This window comes from Heteronotia binoei, chromosome 16, assembly GCF_032191835.1.
Source record: "Heteronotia binoei isolate CCM8104 ecotype False Entrance Well chromosome 16, APGP_CSIRO_Hbin_v1, whole genome shotgun sequence".
Lineage (NCBI taxonomy): Eukaryota > Metazoa > Chordata > Lepidosauria > Squamata > Gekkonidae > Heteronotia > Heteronotia binoei.
Window position 1 is genome coordinate 52,408,644 of NC_083238.1, and position 17,401 is coordinate 52,426,044.

The window sequence follows — 17,401 nt, forward strand, 5'->3', positions numbered from 1 at the left end:
AAATGCCTAGAGCGGCCCTGCGCGGGCGCTGCCATTTTGATGATATCACTTCCGGGTGACATCATTGCTCCAGAGATGTAGGGGGAGGTTCCCCCAATGTGGGCCAGCAGGTTGGGAACCTCCCAGGTGGGGGATTCCCTGCCCGGACCGGGGGCTTGGCAGCCCTATCTGTGCATGAGGGTTTTCAAGGCAAGAGGCATTCAGCGGTGGACTTTCTTGGTGGTCTCTCAGCCAAGTGCTAACCGAGACTGACCTGGCACAATGGATCTAATGAGATCAGGCTAGCCCAGGTCAACCAGGACAGGACACTTGTTGGGCTCTTTTCAGATACTCAGACGATGCCGTGTGGAGTCATCTGTGATGTTTCAAGCATCTGACTTCTAACAGAGTCTGACAGCCGTTCTAATTTTCCGTCTCACACAACAACCTGTTGATGGCCTCAGGGCTTTTCGGGCAGCAGGACCTCCTTTGCATATTAAGCCATGCACCCCTGATGTAGCCAAGCCTCCAAGAACTTACAGCGCTCTTAGTACAGGGCCTACTATCAGCTCTTGGAAGACTGGCTACATCCAGGGCTTTTCTGTAGCAGGAACTCCTTTGCATAGTAGGTCGCACACCCCTGATGTAGCCAATCCTCCAAGAGCTTACAGAGCTCTTCTTACAGGGCCTACTGTAAGCACTTGGAGGATTGGCTACATCAGGGGGGCGTGGCCTAATATGCAAAGGAGTTCCTGCTGCCCCAAAAGCCCTGGTTGGCACTGAACACCACTCATAAACATTTTGTGAACAAACCACTCCATCAGCCAGCAATTAGAAATCACGCTCCATTAATAATGTGTGTTTAAAAAAAAAAAAAAAATCCTCCTGTTCGATACTCATTTCAGTCCGTGCTATCAACTTGATGTCATGCAAGTTCATTTAGGCACCGCCTTATTTCTCCCCTCATATAATTTAAGCCCTAAGCATCCATGATCCCAAGCAGAACCAATCACACCTACTGCAAGGCAAGGAAATGAAACCCCATCCCCACAGATATTGTAGAGTGACTGTAGAGATACAGAGCTGTTCAACACACCATTTGATGGACAGACCAACAGATCAGATGTTCAGCTGACGGGTGATTGCAGATAACAAACAAGATACGTTATCAGACATTCTCACTGCAAAATTTGTGGCATATCTACCCATCTACCTAATGTGAGACCTGACCAGAATTCTCCAGGCTAGATCAATCTTGACCAAGGCTTGCTTGCTTGCTTTCTTTCTTGCTTTCTTTCTTTCTTTCTTTCTTTCTTTCTTTCTTTCTTTCTTTCTTTCTTTCTTTCTTTCTTTCTTTCTTTCTTTCTTTCTTTCCTTCTTTCTTTCCTTCTTTCTTTCCTTCTTTCTTTCCTTCTTTCTTTCCTTCTTTCTTTCCTTCTTTCTTTCTTTCTTTCTTTCTTTCTTTCTCTTCTTTTTGTAGCAAGAATTCCTTTGCACAGGGCTTGTTTTGCAGAAAAAGCCCAGCAGGAACTCATTTGCATATTAGGCCGCACCCCCCTGATGTAGCCAATCCTCCAAGAGCTTATAGGACTCTTAGTACAGGGCCTACTGTAAGTTCTGGGAGGACTGGCTACATCAGGGGTGTGTGGCCTAATATGCAAAGGAGTTTCTGCTACAAAAAAGTCCTGATCTTGACAGATCTCAGCCCTGATCAGTATTTGAATGGGAGACCACCAAGGAAGTCCAGACACAGGCAATGGTAAACCATCTCTGTTTATCTCTTGCCTCGAAAACTTCTGCCTCAAAAACTTCTGGCATTTGGCTGCCACTTGATGTCATTTTACACACACTCCAAAAGCGAACGCCATCCAAGTGTTGCTATAAAAGGCCATTTTCTATTAATGAGGTCAGTTCTGATACATAAAAGGGAAATGTCTGATTTAATTGACATTATTCAAAATCTTTATATTCTTCCAGTTTGGTGTAGTGGTTAAGTATGCGGACTCTTATCTGGGAGAACCGGGTTTGATTCCCCACTCCTCCACTTGCACCTGCTAGCATGGCCTTGGGTCAGCCATACCTCTGGCAGAGTTGTCCTTGAAAGGGCAGCTGCTGTGAGAGTCCTCTCAGCCCCACCCACCTCACAGGGTGTCTGTTGTTGGGGAGAAAGATAAAGGAGACTGTGAGCCGCTCTGAGTGGAGGGCGGAATATAAATCCAATGTCTCCTTCTTCCTCCTTTCCTACCCTCCATCCTGAAAGAGGCACAAGAATACTCGCTCAGGATCTATAAAAAGCACTTTGTATATGTGCTGCCACAGTCTATTCAGCCAAACCAACAATGTTTCATTTCAGACGGCCTTAGAGATATTCCGGCCAGGTTCAAGGTGCTGGTAGCCACTTTTAAAGCCCCAAACAGTCTGGGACTGTCATATCGGAGGGACGGGCTTTTTTACTGTATGCTATGCTCATCATCACACAACTTGTTGGTGGTGCCGGGCCCCTGAGAGGTCCCCTTGACAACCACCAGAACAAGGGCCTTCTCCACCTTGGCCCCATCCTAGTGGGATGCCTCACCAGATGCAGTGATGGCACTAGGACACTGACCCGAGGCCGCCACCCCAGGCAAGATGCAGCCGCCGCCCCAATGTCAACACCAGTGAGGTTCTCATTTGTCTAAACAACAGGGTAAGGAAGGCAGACAAAGCAACTGCATGTAAGTATTAGGGTTGCCAATCCCCAGGTGGGGGCAGGGGATTTCCCAGTTTGGAGGCCCACTCCACCTGCTTCAGGGTCATCAGAAAATGGGGGGGGGGGTTGTCTGCTGGGCACTTAATTATTCCTTATGAAGACCGATTCCCATAGGGTATAATAGAGAATTGATTGGCAGGTATCTGGGGCTCCGGGGAGATGTTTTTTGAGTTAGAGGCACCAAATTTGCAGCAAAGCATTCAGTGCCTCTCCTTAAAACTCCCTCCAAGTTTCAAAAAGATTGGACAGCAGGGTCCAATTCTATGAGCCTCCAAAGAAGGTGCCCCTATCCTTCATTATTTCCAAGGAGGGAAGGCATTTAAAAGGTGTGCGGTCCCTTTAAATGTGATGGCCAGAACTCTCTTTGGCGTTCAATGATGTTTGTCACACCCTTGCTCCTGGCTCCACCCCCAATGTCTCCTGGCTCCACCCCCAAAGTCCCCGGGTATTTCTTGAATTGGACTTGGCATTTGGCAACCCTAGGAAGCAGTGAGGATTATCTGAAAACGAGTAAATATTTTATCTTTAAAAAGAGCGATGGCCATAAAGATAAATTCCCATTATGAGGAAAATCAACAAAGTATATCACTTTCATTCATTATCTTTTAAATTCGGTCCATCAAAATTATTTACTGTTTGACCTCAAAGGCCTTGACAGCATAGGGAAAAATGTAAATATAATATGGTGTGAACAAAACACTGTTAAGTCGAAGACAATTTATGGTGACCCCAGCAAGGGGTTTTCAAGGCTAGGGAGAAGCAGAGGTGGTTGGCCATTGCCTTCCTCTGTGGAGCCTTCCTTGGTGGTCTCCCATCCAAGATTTAAGGTGACCCCAGCAAGGGGCTTTCAAGGCTAGGGAGAAGCAGAGGTGGTTGGCCATTGCCTTCCTCTGTGGAGCCTTCCTTGGTGGTCTCCCATCCAAGACTTAAGGTGACCCCAGCGAGGGGCTTTCAAGGCACGTGAGAAGCAGAGGTGGTTGGCCATTGCCTTCTTCTGCAGAGTGTTCCTTGGTGGTTTCCCAGCAAGGGGCTTTCAAGGCAAATGAGAAGTAGAGGTGGTCGGCCATTGCCTTCCTCTGCAGATTCTTCCTTGGTGGACTCCCATCCAAGACTATGGTGACCCCAGCAAGGGGCTTCCAAGCCTGCCTAGGCGGGGAGGGCGGGATATAAATAAAATTTATTATTATTATTATTAAGTGAGAAGCAGAGGTAGTTTGCACTGCCTGTCTCTACAAATTCTGCCTTGGTGGTCCCCCTTCTAAGTACCAACCTTTCTGAGCTTCCAAGATCTGAGAAGAGTGGGCTACACCATGCTGCCTTCTCCCCCCAAATATATAACATCATATAGAAGCTACCCTGCAATGTTATAAGGATTTAGGATATCAGAACTCTGCCCAAACACTTCATAATTTTATATACAAGCAGTTTTTGAACACTCCCGGATTTTATTCATCCCACCCCATCACAGTAATGCAGCTTAGTTGGATCTGCTAGCATCAATATAAAGCCACGAGGAACAAGTTAAAGCCCTGTCCCTGTAAGATTACTCAGTGAAGTCACCGGAAATTGTGGAATGGCTGGATGTGATTCAGCCCTTACAGACTGGCCAGTGAGATTTCCTCCTTGGCTCCGGATGGGTGAAATCTAAGGGTGTAACTAGGTTTTGATTGCTTTCAAATATTGCTGGAAAACCTTGCATGTAACGATACCATCATGGAGAGGATATGCAGTCAGATACTTCCATGTCAGGACATTTCCTTCTGCCCCCCCCCCCCCCCCCCCCGCAAGTTACTAACAATTTCCCTGGCCTGGATAACCAGGGCAGGTCTCATTTTGGGCAGAAGTTCACAGGAGTGGGGCTCCAGAACCTCTAAGCTTGCTTCTTTCTTTCTTTCTTTCTTTCTTTCTTTCTTTCTTTCTTTCTTTCTTTCTTTCTTTCTTTCTTTCTTTCTTTCTCTCTCTCTCTCTCTCCCCCCCCTCTCCCTTCCTCCCTCCCCCTGCAAATACTTGCTTCTGGGCTCCACTGTTCAAACCCCTGTGAGAATTTTGCTGAACTCTAAGATCTGACAAACTTTTAAATATTTTCCCCATAAAAAAAATGGGAAAAACACCAAAACATCTAAAGCAGACAGGTGGAAATCTTCCTCATGCCACTGTGGCAGGAAATAAAGAAATAAGTTTTTATTATGACAATTATAACTCAAGAAGCCTTTTTAAGGTAGATGTTGAGTGTATATAATGTAGTACACTTTCCAGGGATGACAGGGGTGTGCGGCGTATGCAAATGAGTTGTGCTAATGAGCTCCGGAACCTCTAACCCTAACACCTGACCAAGGCTATAACAATCTCATCACATCTCAGAAACTAAGCAGGGTCAGCCCTAGTTAATTCTTGGATGGGAGACCACAAAGAAGATGACGACTACGAAGACTGCAGATTTATACCCCACCCTTCTCTCTGAATCAGAGACTCAGAGGTTTACAATCTCCTATATCTTCTTCTCCCACAACAGACCCCCTGTGAGGTGGGTGGGGCTGGAGAGGGCTCTCACAGCAGCTGCCCTTTCAAGGACAACCTCTGCCAGAGCTATGGCTGACCCAAGGCCATGCTAGCAGGTGCACGTGGAGGAGTGGGGAATCAAACCCTGTTCTCCCAGATAAGAGTCCGCGCGCTTAACCACTACACCAAACTGGCTCTCAAGGGATTCCAGAGTTGAGAGAAGCAATGACGAATCACCTATTGGGATATTTGATTCATATAGCAGAGCTTTGCTCGGTCATAGAAGCATGATATCAAGTGCAGTAAATAAATCTCTCAAGTAGTATATTGTAAAAAGGGGGGAACTTACATTGATTCAAATAGACTGAGTTCACATTAAGGTTGCCATCAAAAGGAAAAGAGAGAAGCCTAATCGAAAGAGGACTTTCCAGCATCAGGTGTGTGGGAATATGAGGGCATTGGCTCTATAAGAGAGGCTTGCAGAGATATGCATCTCCATGGAAGGCCATGTAGAGAACTCCCTTTGGGTTCATAGAATCATAGAGTTGGAAGGGACCTCCAGGATCATCAACCCCCTGCACAATGCAGGAAACTCACAAATACCTCCCCCTAAATTCACAAGATCTTCATTGCTATCAGATGGCCATCTAGCCTCTGTTTCAAAACCTCCAAGGACGGAGAGTCCACCACCTCCCGAGGAAGCCTGTTCCACTGAGGAATCGCTCTAACAGTCAGGAAGTTCTTCTTAATGTTGAGCCGGAAACTCTTGGTTTAATTTCAACCCGTTGGTTCTTCCTAATGTTGAGCCGGAAACCCTTGATTGAATTTCAACCCATTGGTTCTGGTCCTACTTTCTGAGGCCACAGAAAACAATTCCACGTCATCCTCTATATGACAGCCCTTCAAGTACTTGAAGATGGTGATCATATCACCTCTCAGCTGCCTCCTCTCCTGGCTAAACATGCCCAGCTCCTTCAACCTTTCTTTGTAGGACATGGTCTCCAGACCCCTCACCATCTTCATCGCCCTCCTCTGGACCCGTTCCAGCTTGTCTATACCCTTCTTAAAATGTGGTGCCCAAAACTGAACACTAGACTCCAGGTGAGGCCTTACCAGAGCAGAGTAAAGCGATACCATCACATCATGTGATCTGGACACTAGACTTCTGTTGATAAAGTCCAAAATTGCATTTGCCTTTTCCATTGTGCTTGTCAGGAACCTTGTTCCTGTCTCCACCCCCAAAGTCCCCTGGCTCCATCCCCAAAGTCTCCAGATGTTTCTTGAACTGGACCTGGCAACCTTAGTTGCAACTGACTTATAGCAACCCCAGAGGGTTTTCAATCTACGAGATGTTCAGAGGTGATTGGCCATTGCCTGCCTCTGTGTAGCAACCTTGGACTTCCTTGGTGGTTTCTCATCCAACTACTAACCCCGGCCAATCTTTAGCTTCCAATGACTGACAAGATTTGTTTAAGGGTAAAGGTAGAGGAAGAGCCCCGTGGTGCAGAGTGGTAAAGCTGCAGTACTGCAGTCCTAAACTCTGCTCACAACCTGAGTTTGATCCCGGCGGAAGCTGGGTTTTCAGGTAGCTGGCTCGAGGTTGACTCAGCCTTCCATCCTTCCGAGGTCAATCAAAATGAGTCCCCAGCTTGCTGGAGGGAAAGTTGTAGAGGACTGGGGAAGGCAATGGCAAACCACCCCATAAAAAGTCTTGCCGTGGAAACATTGTGAAAGCAACGTCACCCCAGAGTCGGAAACGATTGGTGCTTGCACAGGGGACTACCTTTACCTTTTTAAAAAAAGGTAGAGGGTAAAGGTAGTGCAAGCACCAGTTCTTTCTAACTCTGGGGTGACGTTGCTTTCACGACGTTTTCACGGCAGACTTCTTGTTACGGGGTGGTTTGCCATCGCCTTCCCCAGTCCTCTACACTTCCCCCCCTCAGCAAGCTGGGTACTCCTTTTACCAACCTCAGAAGGATGGAAGGCTGAGTCAACCTGGAGCCGGCTACCTGAACCCAGCTTCCGCCGGGATCGAACTCAGGTCGTGAGCAGAGATCTCGGACTGCAGTACTGCAACTTTACCACTCTGCGCCGCGGGGGCCCCTTGTTTAAAGGTACTCCCCCCCCAAAAAAAATAATAACCCTCCACTGCTCCCTTCCTTTGCATTATGGCTCTCTGCAATCGGCTTCCAAAATTAAACTGGCATGTAGACCATCATCGCTGAGCTGCCAAGTGAGTAGGCGGTTCTTGGCACCAAGCAACGGCCTCTGTTCATGGCCAAACATCTGTGGATGATCATTTCTGAAACCTCCAGTGGACTGCTCTTGTATTAAGAAGGCGAGATGCCTAAAAAATTAAAGACCCCCTGTTGGATGGAGGAGTCGGGCCTTTAGAAGAAGTGGCAGGATTTCCCTGAGTCCATAAGCACCGCGTAGAATTGTCACAAGAGCTTGCTGCCTAAAAATGAAACAAGGGGATTTTCATTTCCTTCAGTCCCATATGCCACAGGTCAGTAAAGGGGTTGGGGGTGCGGAAATAGCATTGTTTGTTGTTTCCCAAACTTCACAATTTAGGAACCTGGAAATCTAACAAACATGTTCTGATCCTTGTTGGTCTCCTGTGAATGTATTGTAAAGATTGGGTTCCAGTGACAAATAAGCCTCCAAACTGAAGAAAGATGGATGAAACATCTTGATATCTAGAACAGACGTCTTTGGAAGGTCTTCTTGTAGTTCTATGAACTAAATACTGGAACATTGTCACTCCTTTGTGATCGGAAAGACTGTTTCTGAACTGTCTTCTGTGAATGTCTTTTTGCTACATGCTTTTGTCTATTTGAAGTTCTATGTGCAAGCTTTGTCAGAACACCACTGACCTCTACATTACACTGCTTTGTAGTTGAAAATTTATGGCGTCTCTTAGCGTTTTTTTTTTAATTTATATCACAATTTAGGATGGCTCAGGCTAGCCTGATGTCATCAGACTTCAGAGCTAAGGCAGGGGTGTCAAACATGCAGCCCAGGGGCCGAATCAGGCCCCTAGAGGGCTCCTAGGACCCTGACCAACTGGCTGTCATCTGCTTCCTTTAGAGTTGCCAAGTCCAATTCAAGAAATATCTGGGGACTTTGGGAGTGGAGCCAGGAGACGTCGGGGGTGGAGCCAGGAGCAGGGTTGTGACAAGCACAATTGAACTTCAAACGGAGTTCTGGCCATCACATTTAAAGGGACCATACACCTTTTAAATGCTTTCCCTCCATTGGAAATAGTGAAGGATAGGGGCACCTTCTTTAGGCGCTCTTAGAACTGGACCCCCTGCTCCAATTCTTTTGAAACTTAGAGGGTCTTTTGAGGAGAGTCATTGGATACCATGCTGAAAATTTTGTGCCTCTATCTCAAAAAAACAGCCCCACCCCCGAGCCCCAGATACTTGCCAATCAATTCTCAATTATATCCTATGGAAATTGGTCTCCATAGGGAATAATGGAGAGCCCAGCAAACATTTTCCCCGCCCCAGTTTCTGATGACCCTGCCCCCAAGTGGGGATTGGCAACCCTAGCTTCCTTCTCTCTCTTGCTTCCTTCTGCATCACAGCTTCCTTTGCCAGGCTTGCTCAATCGCACAGGTGCTACAAAGCAAAACCTCTGATTTCTCCATTGGCTGAGGCTCCTCGCTTCAGGAGGAAGTGGGGAGGAAGAGCTTGCTTTGCCAGGCTCTCTCAATCGAACAGCTACTGAGTCAAACCTCTCTTCCTTCTACTGGCTGAGGCTCCTCTCCCTCTTGGTCCCCTGGGGAAAGAACGAAAGAGCCGGAGCTTCCTTTGCCCAGTTCCCTGGATCCCATGGGAAAGATACAAAGAAAGCACCTTTCAGACAGATGAGTGCTAATATTTTAGGTATGCTTTATTTTAAGCATTTTAAAAAATCTCTTTGTCTGTGTCCTTTATAAAGTTTATATATCTACTACCTAGCATTATATTTAATAGCACAGATGGCCCGGCCCGACAAGGTCTCATTTATGTCAGATCTGGCCTTCATGAGTTTGACACCCCTGCTACACAAAGGCATTATAATATCAGCTGTTTTATTTCCAATCCCTTTCCTAAGAATCCCTAATGTAGGTTTTGCCTTTTTCACTGATGCCAGACACTGGGTTAAGAAGAAGAAGATATTGGATTTATATCCCGCCCTCCACTCCGACGAGTCTCAGAGCGGCTCACAATTTCCTTTCCCTTCCTCCCCCACAACAGACACCCTGCGAGGTGGGTGGGGCTGGAGAGGGCTCTCACAGCAGCTGCCCTTTCAAGGACAACCTCTGCCAGAGCTATAGCTTACACAAGGCCATTCCAGCAGGTGCAATTGGAGGAGTGGGGAATCAAACCTGGTTCTCCCAGATAAGAGTCCGCATACTTAACCACTACACCAAACTGGCTTTCATTAAACCATCTACTATGACTCCAGGATCTTTCCCCCTTTCAGTTTCATCAATTTCAGACACCGATAGCATCTACTGCAGTATAGGCGTGGGTCTTTTTCTAGCAGGAGCTCCTCTGCATATTAGGCCACTCCCCCCTAATGTAGCCAAACTTCCAAGAGCTTAGACAGCTCTTAACACAGGGCCTACTGTAAGCTCCAGGATGATTGGCTACATTAGGGGGCATGGCCTAATATCCAGAAGAGCTCCTGCTAGAGAAAGAGCCTTGGAATAGATGACCAGAGACTGAAGAAAATACATTTGTGAGTTAAGTAGCTCAACATTATACTCTTGGCACAAACTTCCCTCTTCCACAAGGATCACAGGAGCGGCGGTAGTTCAGCCTAAACCAATGCACAAGAGGTAATAAATTCTATAATTAATTTTTTGTCATTGGTGATCAATCTTCACAGGTTTCTCCAAAGCAGTGGGAAGTCAATTCGCACCCATCGGGTTTTTTTGAGGCAAAATGCATAGTTTGCCATTGCCAGCTGTGAATAACCCCCTCCCCTTAGCAAAATGTGAGCCCCGTGGCATGGAGTGTTAAAACTGCAGGACTGCTGTCCTAAGCTCTGCTCATGACCTGAGTTCGATCCCCGACGGAAGCTGAGTTTTCAGGTAGCCAGCTCCAGGTTGACTCAGCCGTCCATCTTTCTGAGATCGGTCAAATGAGTGCCCAGCTTGCTGGGGGGAAAGTGTAGATGACTGGGGAAGGCCATGGCAAACCACCCCGTTAAGAAGTCTGCCGTGAAAACCTGAAAGCAACGTCACCCCAGAGTCGGAAACGACTGGTGCTTCCACAGGGCACCTTTCCTTTCCACAGCAAAACAACCCCCTCCCCGCTGGCAAAACACAAAGAGCACCCCAAGGAGCTTTGTAGAGGGGCCCTCAGCCAGCTGCCGCCTCAGCGCTTCGTCGATCAGGACATAGCAGGTGCTGGTGGCGCAGCATACAGTCCCCACTGGCGCGGGGTGGGGGGCTTCCTTTGTGCACCAGCCAGCCAAGGCTACTCCACGGTGGTCTACTTTGGTCTCAGAAGCAGCAGTGGGGGGGAGAAGGATCTCAATGGCTGCCATCCAATGGAGGGGGCCTCCAGATGGAAGTGGGAATTAAACGTGGAGCCTGGCTCCCTGGAGCCCTCATAGCTACAAGGCTGAAGGAGGGCCGGTGTCCCCCACCGGGAGCCAGGTAAGACCTGACAACCCTAGGTTGAGGCAGCCGCAATGCCCCCTCTACGCTGCAGAGTTTTGTGAGCAAAAATTCTACTTTGTGGAAGGAAGGAAGGAAGGAAGGAAGGAAGGAAGGAAGGAAGGAAGGAAGGAAGGAAGGAAGGAAGGAAGGAAGGAAGGAAGGAAGGAAGGAAGGAAGGAAGGAGAGGTGGAAAGAAAGCAACTTCAACTTTCAATGCATTTTTCAAGCTGCCGGCTGACAGAGCGGCAGGAGCTTCAAGAGCTGCACAATATGTGTGAAAGAGATCTCGACACTTTCCTCAATCCAAAGTAACATCATTCACTCCTAACTGGCTTTTATAAAGTATTTTAACACGATTTTGGAATCAGTTGACTCATCCACCAGGAAAAATGCCACCTTAAACAATTTCCACAGATGACTTGTAAAAGCAGCTATTAAACACAGAAACCATCTCTGGATAAGGGCCCGGCAACTGTGCATCACGGAGTAGACAAAATGTTCCGCTCTCTTCAAGCGTACTCCTTTTCCACAGAGGTCATTCATATGTTCAGCCATTAGCCTGATAAAACGTCAAGCGAGGAGTCCTTGAGAGATGTTATCCGGCGAATCAGATCTACCCTGAAACTTCTGCAATGCAAAGTTGGTTTTAAAAGTGCCGAGTTTGCATGTTTTGCTCTTCATCTCCTTAAGGTCAAACAAAATAAAAAGAAGAAACTAAACAGGCAGAAAGTCTTTGGGCACCGCTGCCAAGTCAAGGCGCCAAGCATTAAGCTTGCAATAGGCTTTAGCATTTCCTTTCTGGTTGGTTGTATTTTCTAGGCATATGAACATAACACACAAGTTAATATTTTGCACCACCCTTCTCCTTCCTTCTTCACCTTCTTCCCCTCTTCCTCCACTTCCTCCTCCTCCTTCTTCTTCTTCTCCTCCTTCTTCTTCTCCTTCATCTTCTTCTCCTCCTCCTTCTTCTCCCCCTCCTTCTTCTCCTTTTCCTTCTCCTCCTTCTCCTCCTCCTCCTCCTTCTCCTTCTTCTCCTCCTTCTCCACCTTCTTATTCTCCTCCTCCTCCTCCTTCTTCTCCTCCTCCTTCTCCTTCTCCTCCTCCTCCCAATTCTTGCTGCTGCAGGGCTCTGGGAAACATACAACATATAGCACAGAAACCATAAAAATAAATACCTAAGTGAAAATAATACTAATACATAATTTATTTTCCTTTCCCATCCATTTATATTTTTGCAAATAGGATTGGTTCTCTGAATTTCTAGATCTGTTTGTATTGCATACAACGGGCAGAATTCCTTGGTGCAACACTACAAACGAAATCAATTTGACAGTGCACAAATAACACTACAAATGCACTTTTTTCACAGGCAAAGTCAGTATGAGGAAAGAAAAAAATGATGTGAAAACAAGCATGTACTCCATTCGCACATGAGAGAAGTGAAATCTGAAATAGGGTGGACTGGGGATGAAAAATCTGAATGCATCCTTGAACTTCTAATACTACTGGGGGAAGAAAGTCTGGGGAGACCTTTGCCGTCATGGTGTCTTGTAATCACTGGGGACTTCTTAAAATGAAATGCAGGTTGAGCAGATAGAGGGCTCGAGCAGTTACTAAGTGACACAAGATCAGCTTCCCCAGTCCCATCCTACTTTGAGCACCGCTAATTCTAACGCTTCACAAAAATGAGAGTAGGGTTGCCAATCCCCAGGTGGGAGCAGGGGATCCCTCAGTTTGCAGACCCTCCACCCGCATCAGGGTCATCAGAAAGGAGGGGGTGGGGGAGGGAAATGTCTGCTGGGCACTCCATGATTCCCTATGAAGACCGATTCCCAAAGGGTATAATGAAGAATTGATCTGTGGGTATCTGGGGCTCTGCAGTGGCTGTTTTTTTTTTTAGATAGAGGCACCTAATTTTCAGCATAGCATTCAGTGTCTATCCCCAAAATACCCTCCAAGTTTCAAAAGGATTAGACCAGGGAGTCCAATTCTGGAAGCCCCCAAAGAAGGTGCCCCTGTCCATTCTTTCCAGAGGAGAGAAGGCATTTAACAGGTGAGCGGTCCCTTTAAATATGGTGGCCAGAACTCCCTTTGGAGTTCAATTATGCTTGTCACAACCTTGCTTCTGGCTCCAGCCCCCCCCCCCCCAACATCTCCAGGCTCCAACCCCCAAAGTTTCCTGGCTCCACCCCCAAAGTCACCAGATATTTCTTGAATTGGACTTGGCAACCCTATATAATCTTCACAGGTTTCTCCAAAGCGGTGGGAAGTGCAGCTTCCAGAAGTTCTTGGTGACCTTGTTAAACTGGACCTGCCATCCGTTCTGACCACCTCGGTAGAAATGCTGATTATAACATTCCCCGGCACCTCAATGTGAAACTTGCTGTAACGAGACTTTACCTGTTCTTTGAAGAGGAAGTTATAATCCATTCATCATCTCTCTTAGCTCATCTATCATTTCAGGTGTAATTCAGAAAGCCTCATCAGAAACCTGCCTTCTCGACTGGGCTGCTTCCAGAAGAGAAGTGAGGCGAACGCTGAATGTCTTCATACGAAATTGCAGGTGGGAGATGGATGAAGAATTAGTTCCCTGGTTAACTCGCGTTCTTGGGACCCAAGTGATGGACTTCATTTCACCATATCATTAGTTCTGTGCAATTTACCAAACTTTCACTGGAAGCTACAGCTAAAGTGCACCTAATTTCAAGTGGTTATATGCTCATTTGCCCTCCTCTTTAGAAAGTCTGCTCACAAATCAATCATTTCTCTGCTAAACTCTATGCTGACTATGCTATCTGAGCTAACTGCATCAAATTTGGATCATATTGCCAGCATTGGAAGCACACGTTGCTTAACCCTTTATTTAGATGTACAGTCCTCTATACATAAAACCATCTCAGGAATTATCGATGAATCAAAATACACATCCCATCTACAACAACCTTCCCCATCTCCCCATAACAGCCACAGCTAATAATTATGATCAATTTGGTCACTTCTAAAACTCTACCATTGGCATCCCAAATTCTTTGAGTTCAATCACAAAATGGCTGTCACAGGAAGTGAAACCAATCACAAAATGGATGCCACTGGAAGTGGAACCAGCCACAAAAAGTCAGGAAGTGAGGTTATATATAAGTTCTAGGGCTGCCAAGTCCCCTGCTGGTTCTGGAGGGGGACTTGCCTCACACACGCTTTGAGCGTGCAGCATGATGATGTCACCTGGACATGACGTCACTGCACCGGCAATGTCGCATGCCAGCTGCTCTAGGCATTTCCGGGAAAACTCCATGGTTTTCCCGAACCTTCTAGTGATTCGGGAGGGGGAAACTCTATGGTACCTATTGTACCATAGAGTTTTTCCTCCTGAATCACTAGAGTGTCTGAATCACTAGAGTTTTCCCAGAAATGCCTAGAGTGGCCGGCATGCAATGTCACCGGCATGATGACATCATGTCTGGGTGACGTCATTGTGCCGGCGATGTCAGGGGACGTTCCCCCCATCGGCCCAATGTGGGCTGGTGTTGGGAACCTCCAGGGCGGGAGAACCCCCACCCGGGCCAGGGGCTTGGCAGCCCTAATAAGTCCTTTTATATATAAGCAGAGAGAGAGAGCCTCACTGTACATACCCTGCCATACCCTAATATATGAATTAAAGTCTAAACAACCAAAGTCCCTCCTAGCCCCCTCCCAGTCTGAAGGAAAGAGGGTTTGTTCCTAACTTCCTTGGGAAGATAGTTCCAAAGACAGGTTTCCATAGACTGGTCCTGATGAGAAGAGGGAGCACTGAACCTCACCTGTTACCCGGTATGAGTTTGATATGGAACAAGGCCATCCTTTTGCCAAAATCAGTTTGGAGAATCGCAGTTGAAGAAGGCTATAGACAAGCTGGAACGGGTCCAGAGGAGGGCGATGAAGATGGTGAGGGGTCTGGAGACCAAGTCCTATGAGGAAAGGTTGAAGGAGCTGGGGATGTTTAGCCAGGAGAGGAGGCAGCTGAGAGGTGATAGGATCACCATCTTAAAGAGATGTCATATAAGGATGGTGCGGAGTTGTTTTCTGTTGCCCCAGAAGGTCAGACCAGAACCAACAGGTTGAAATTAAATCAGAAGAGGGTTTTTTTACTAAGCAATAAAAAGAACGTCCTGATGATTAGAGTGGTTCCTCAGTGGAACAGGCTTCCTCAGGAGGCTATGAGCTCTCCTTCTGGAGGTTTCTGAACAGAGGCTAGATGGCCATCTGACAGCGATGAAGATCCTGTGAATTTAGGGGGAGGTATTTGTGAGTTTAGAGTGGTTCCTCAGTGGAACAGGCTTCCTCAGGAGGCTATGAGCTCTCCTTCTGGAGGTTTCTGAACAGAGGCTAGATGGCCATCTGACAGCGATGAAGTTCCTGTGAATTTAGGGGGAGGTATTTGTGAGTTTAGAGTGGTTCCTCAGTGGAACAGGCTTCCTCAGGAGGCTATGAGCTCTCCTTCTGGAGGTTTCTGAACAGAGGCTAGATGGCCATCTGACAGCGATGAAGTTCCTGTGAATTTAGGGGGAGGTATTTGTGAGTTTAGAGTGGTTCCTCAGTGGAACAGGCTTCCTCAGGAGGCTATGAGCTCTCCTTCTGGAGGTTTCTGAACAGAGGCTAGATGGCCATCTGACAGCGATGAAGTTCCTGTGAATTTAGGGGGAGGTATTTGTGAGTTTAGAGTGGTTCCTCAGTGGAACAGGCTTCCTCAGGAGGCTATGAGCTCTCCTTCTGGAGGTTTCTGAACAGAGGCTAGATGGCCATCTGACAGCGATGAAGTTCCTGTGAATTTAGGGGGAGGTATTTGTGAGTTTAGAGTGGTTCCTCAGTGGAACAGGCTTCCTCAGGAGGCTATGAGCTCTCCTTCTGGAGGTTTCTGAACAGAGGCTAGATGGCCATCTGACAGCGATGAAGTTCCTGTGAATTTAGGGGAAGGTATTTGTGAGTTTAGAGTGGTTCCTCAGTGGAACAGGCTTCCCTCCTTGGGAGGTGGCGGGCTCTCCTTCCTTGGAGGTTTTTCAACAGAGGCTAGATGGCCATCTGACAGCGATGAAGATCCTGTGAATTTAGGAGGAGGTGTTTGTGGGTTTAGAGCGGTTCCTCAGTGGAACAGGCTTCCTCAGGAGGTGGTGGGCTCTCCTTCCTTGGAGGTTTTTCAACAGAGGCTAGATGGCCATCTGACAGCAATGAGGATCCTGTAAATTTAGGGGGAGGTGTTTGTGAGTTTCCTGCAATGTGCAGGGGGTTGGACTAGATGACCCTGGAGGTCCCTTCTGATGTTATGTTTCTATCCTTCAGGATTGGCAGTTCTGGGCTACGCAGTCCTCAAAAGCTCCTTTCTCCTTCCTTGGAGTTCAGCTTTCAGAGCTTGGCAAGGTAGGATTCTCCCTGAATCCCACAACCATAGTCCCAGTTTGAGAGCGAGAGACTTGCCACGCTCCCCCACCTAGGGATTTCATACTTTTAAAAATAAACCTTAACCATCTAAAACACTTTTTACCCCACTTTTCTCCTGGAAAGGGAATTAAGTGGCTTGCAACAGAACTTACAACCACAAAACACCATTAAGAGTAGAATGACGTTGATCACATCTAACAACTCTCAAAAGCCTTCCTAACAAGTCAACCAGAAGAAGTGGAAGAAGAAGAAGATGAAGAAGAAGAAGAAGAAGAGGAGGAGGAGGAGGAAGAAGAAGAGGAGGAAGAAGAAGAAGATGATATTGGATTTATATCCCACCCTATACTCTGAATCTCAGAGTGGTCACAATCTCCTTTACCTCTCCCCACACACACACACACACAACAGACACCCTGTGAGGTAGCTGGGAATGAGAGAGCTCTTGAAGCAGCTGCCATTTCGAGGACAATTCCTATGCGAGCTATGGCTGACCCAAGGCCATTCCAGCAGGTGCAAGTAGAGGAGTGGGGAATCAAACCCGGTTCTCCCAGATAAGAGTCCAGGCACTTAACCACTACACCAAACTGGCTCTCAAAATCTTTGGAAGACTGGAAGGAAAGACGTCTTCCTACCTTCCCAGGTGGATCATCCACAGAAATGGGGCCACATTGCTGAAGAGCCAAAACCATACACTGGCATTTCTAGCAGAGCAGTAGTGGACACAGCAAGGAGGAACCAGAGAAGACCAGAGTTATCAGCAAGGAGGTTCATCTGAAAAGACTGGAGTTGCCACATGGTTTCATTGGTGTACTGAGCTCAGAATATCTTTACACCTCCACTCCTCCAGATACATCTCTTCCCAATTCAACGACTTAAGTCGACCAGAGACAGGGCCTTTTCAATCACAGCCCCTTGCTGGTGGAACCAGCTACCGGAAGAGGTGAGGGCCCTGTGGGACCTTGGGCAGTTCCGCAGGGCCTGTAAGACAGTCCTCTTCCGGTTGGCATACAACTGATCGGTACTTGAAAATTTCGAATAGAAGGCTGTAGTATGGTACTTTGGTAAATGGCTTTGTTTTACCGTTTTACTGTTTTTACTGG

The 17,401-nt window shown here is 47.2% G+C and overlaps 1 pseudogene; it reads right to left on the bottom strand.

Annotated features, from left to right (window-relative positions):
- LOC132585246 (proline-rich protein 18-like) overlaps positions 1-14,181 on the bottom strand; it is a 42,900-nt pseudogene extending 28,719 nt beyond the window's left edge.
- Between the last annotated feature and the right edge of the window lie 3,220 nt (positions 14,182-17,401).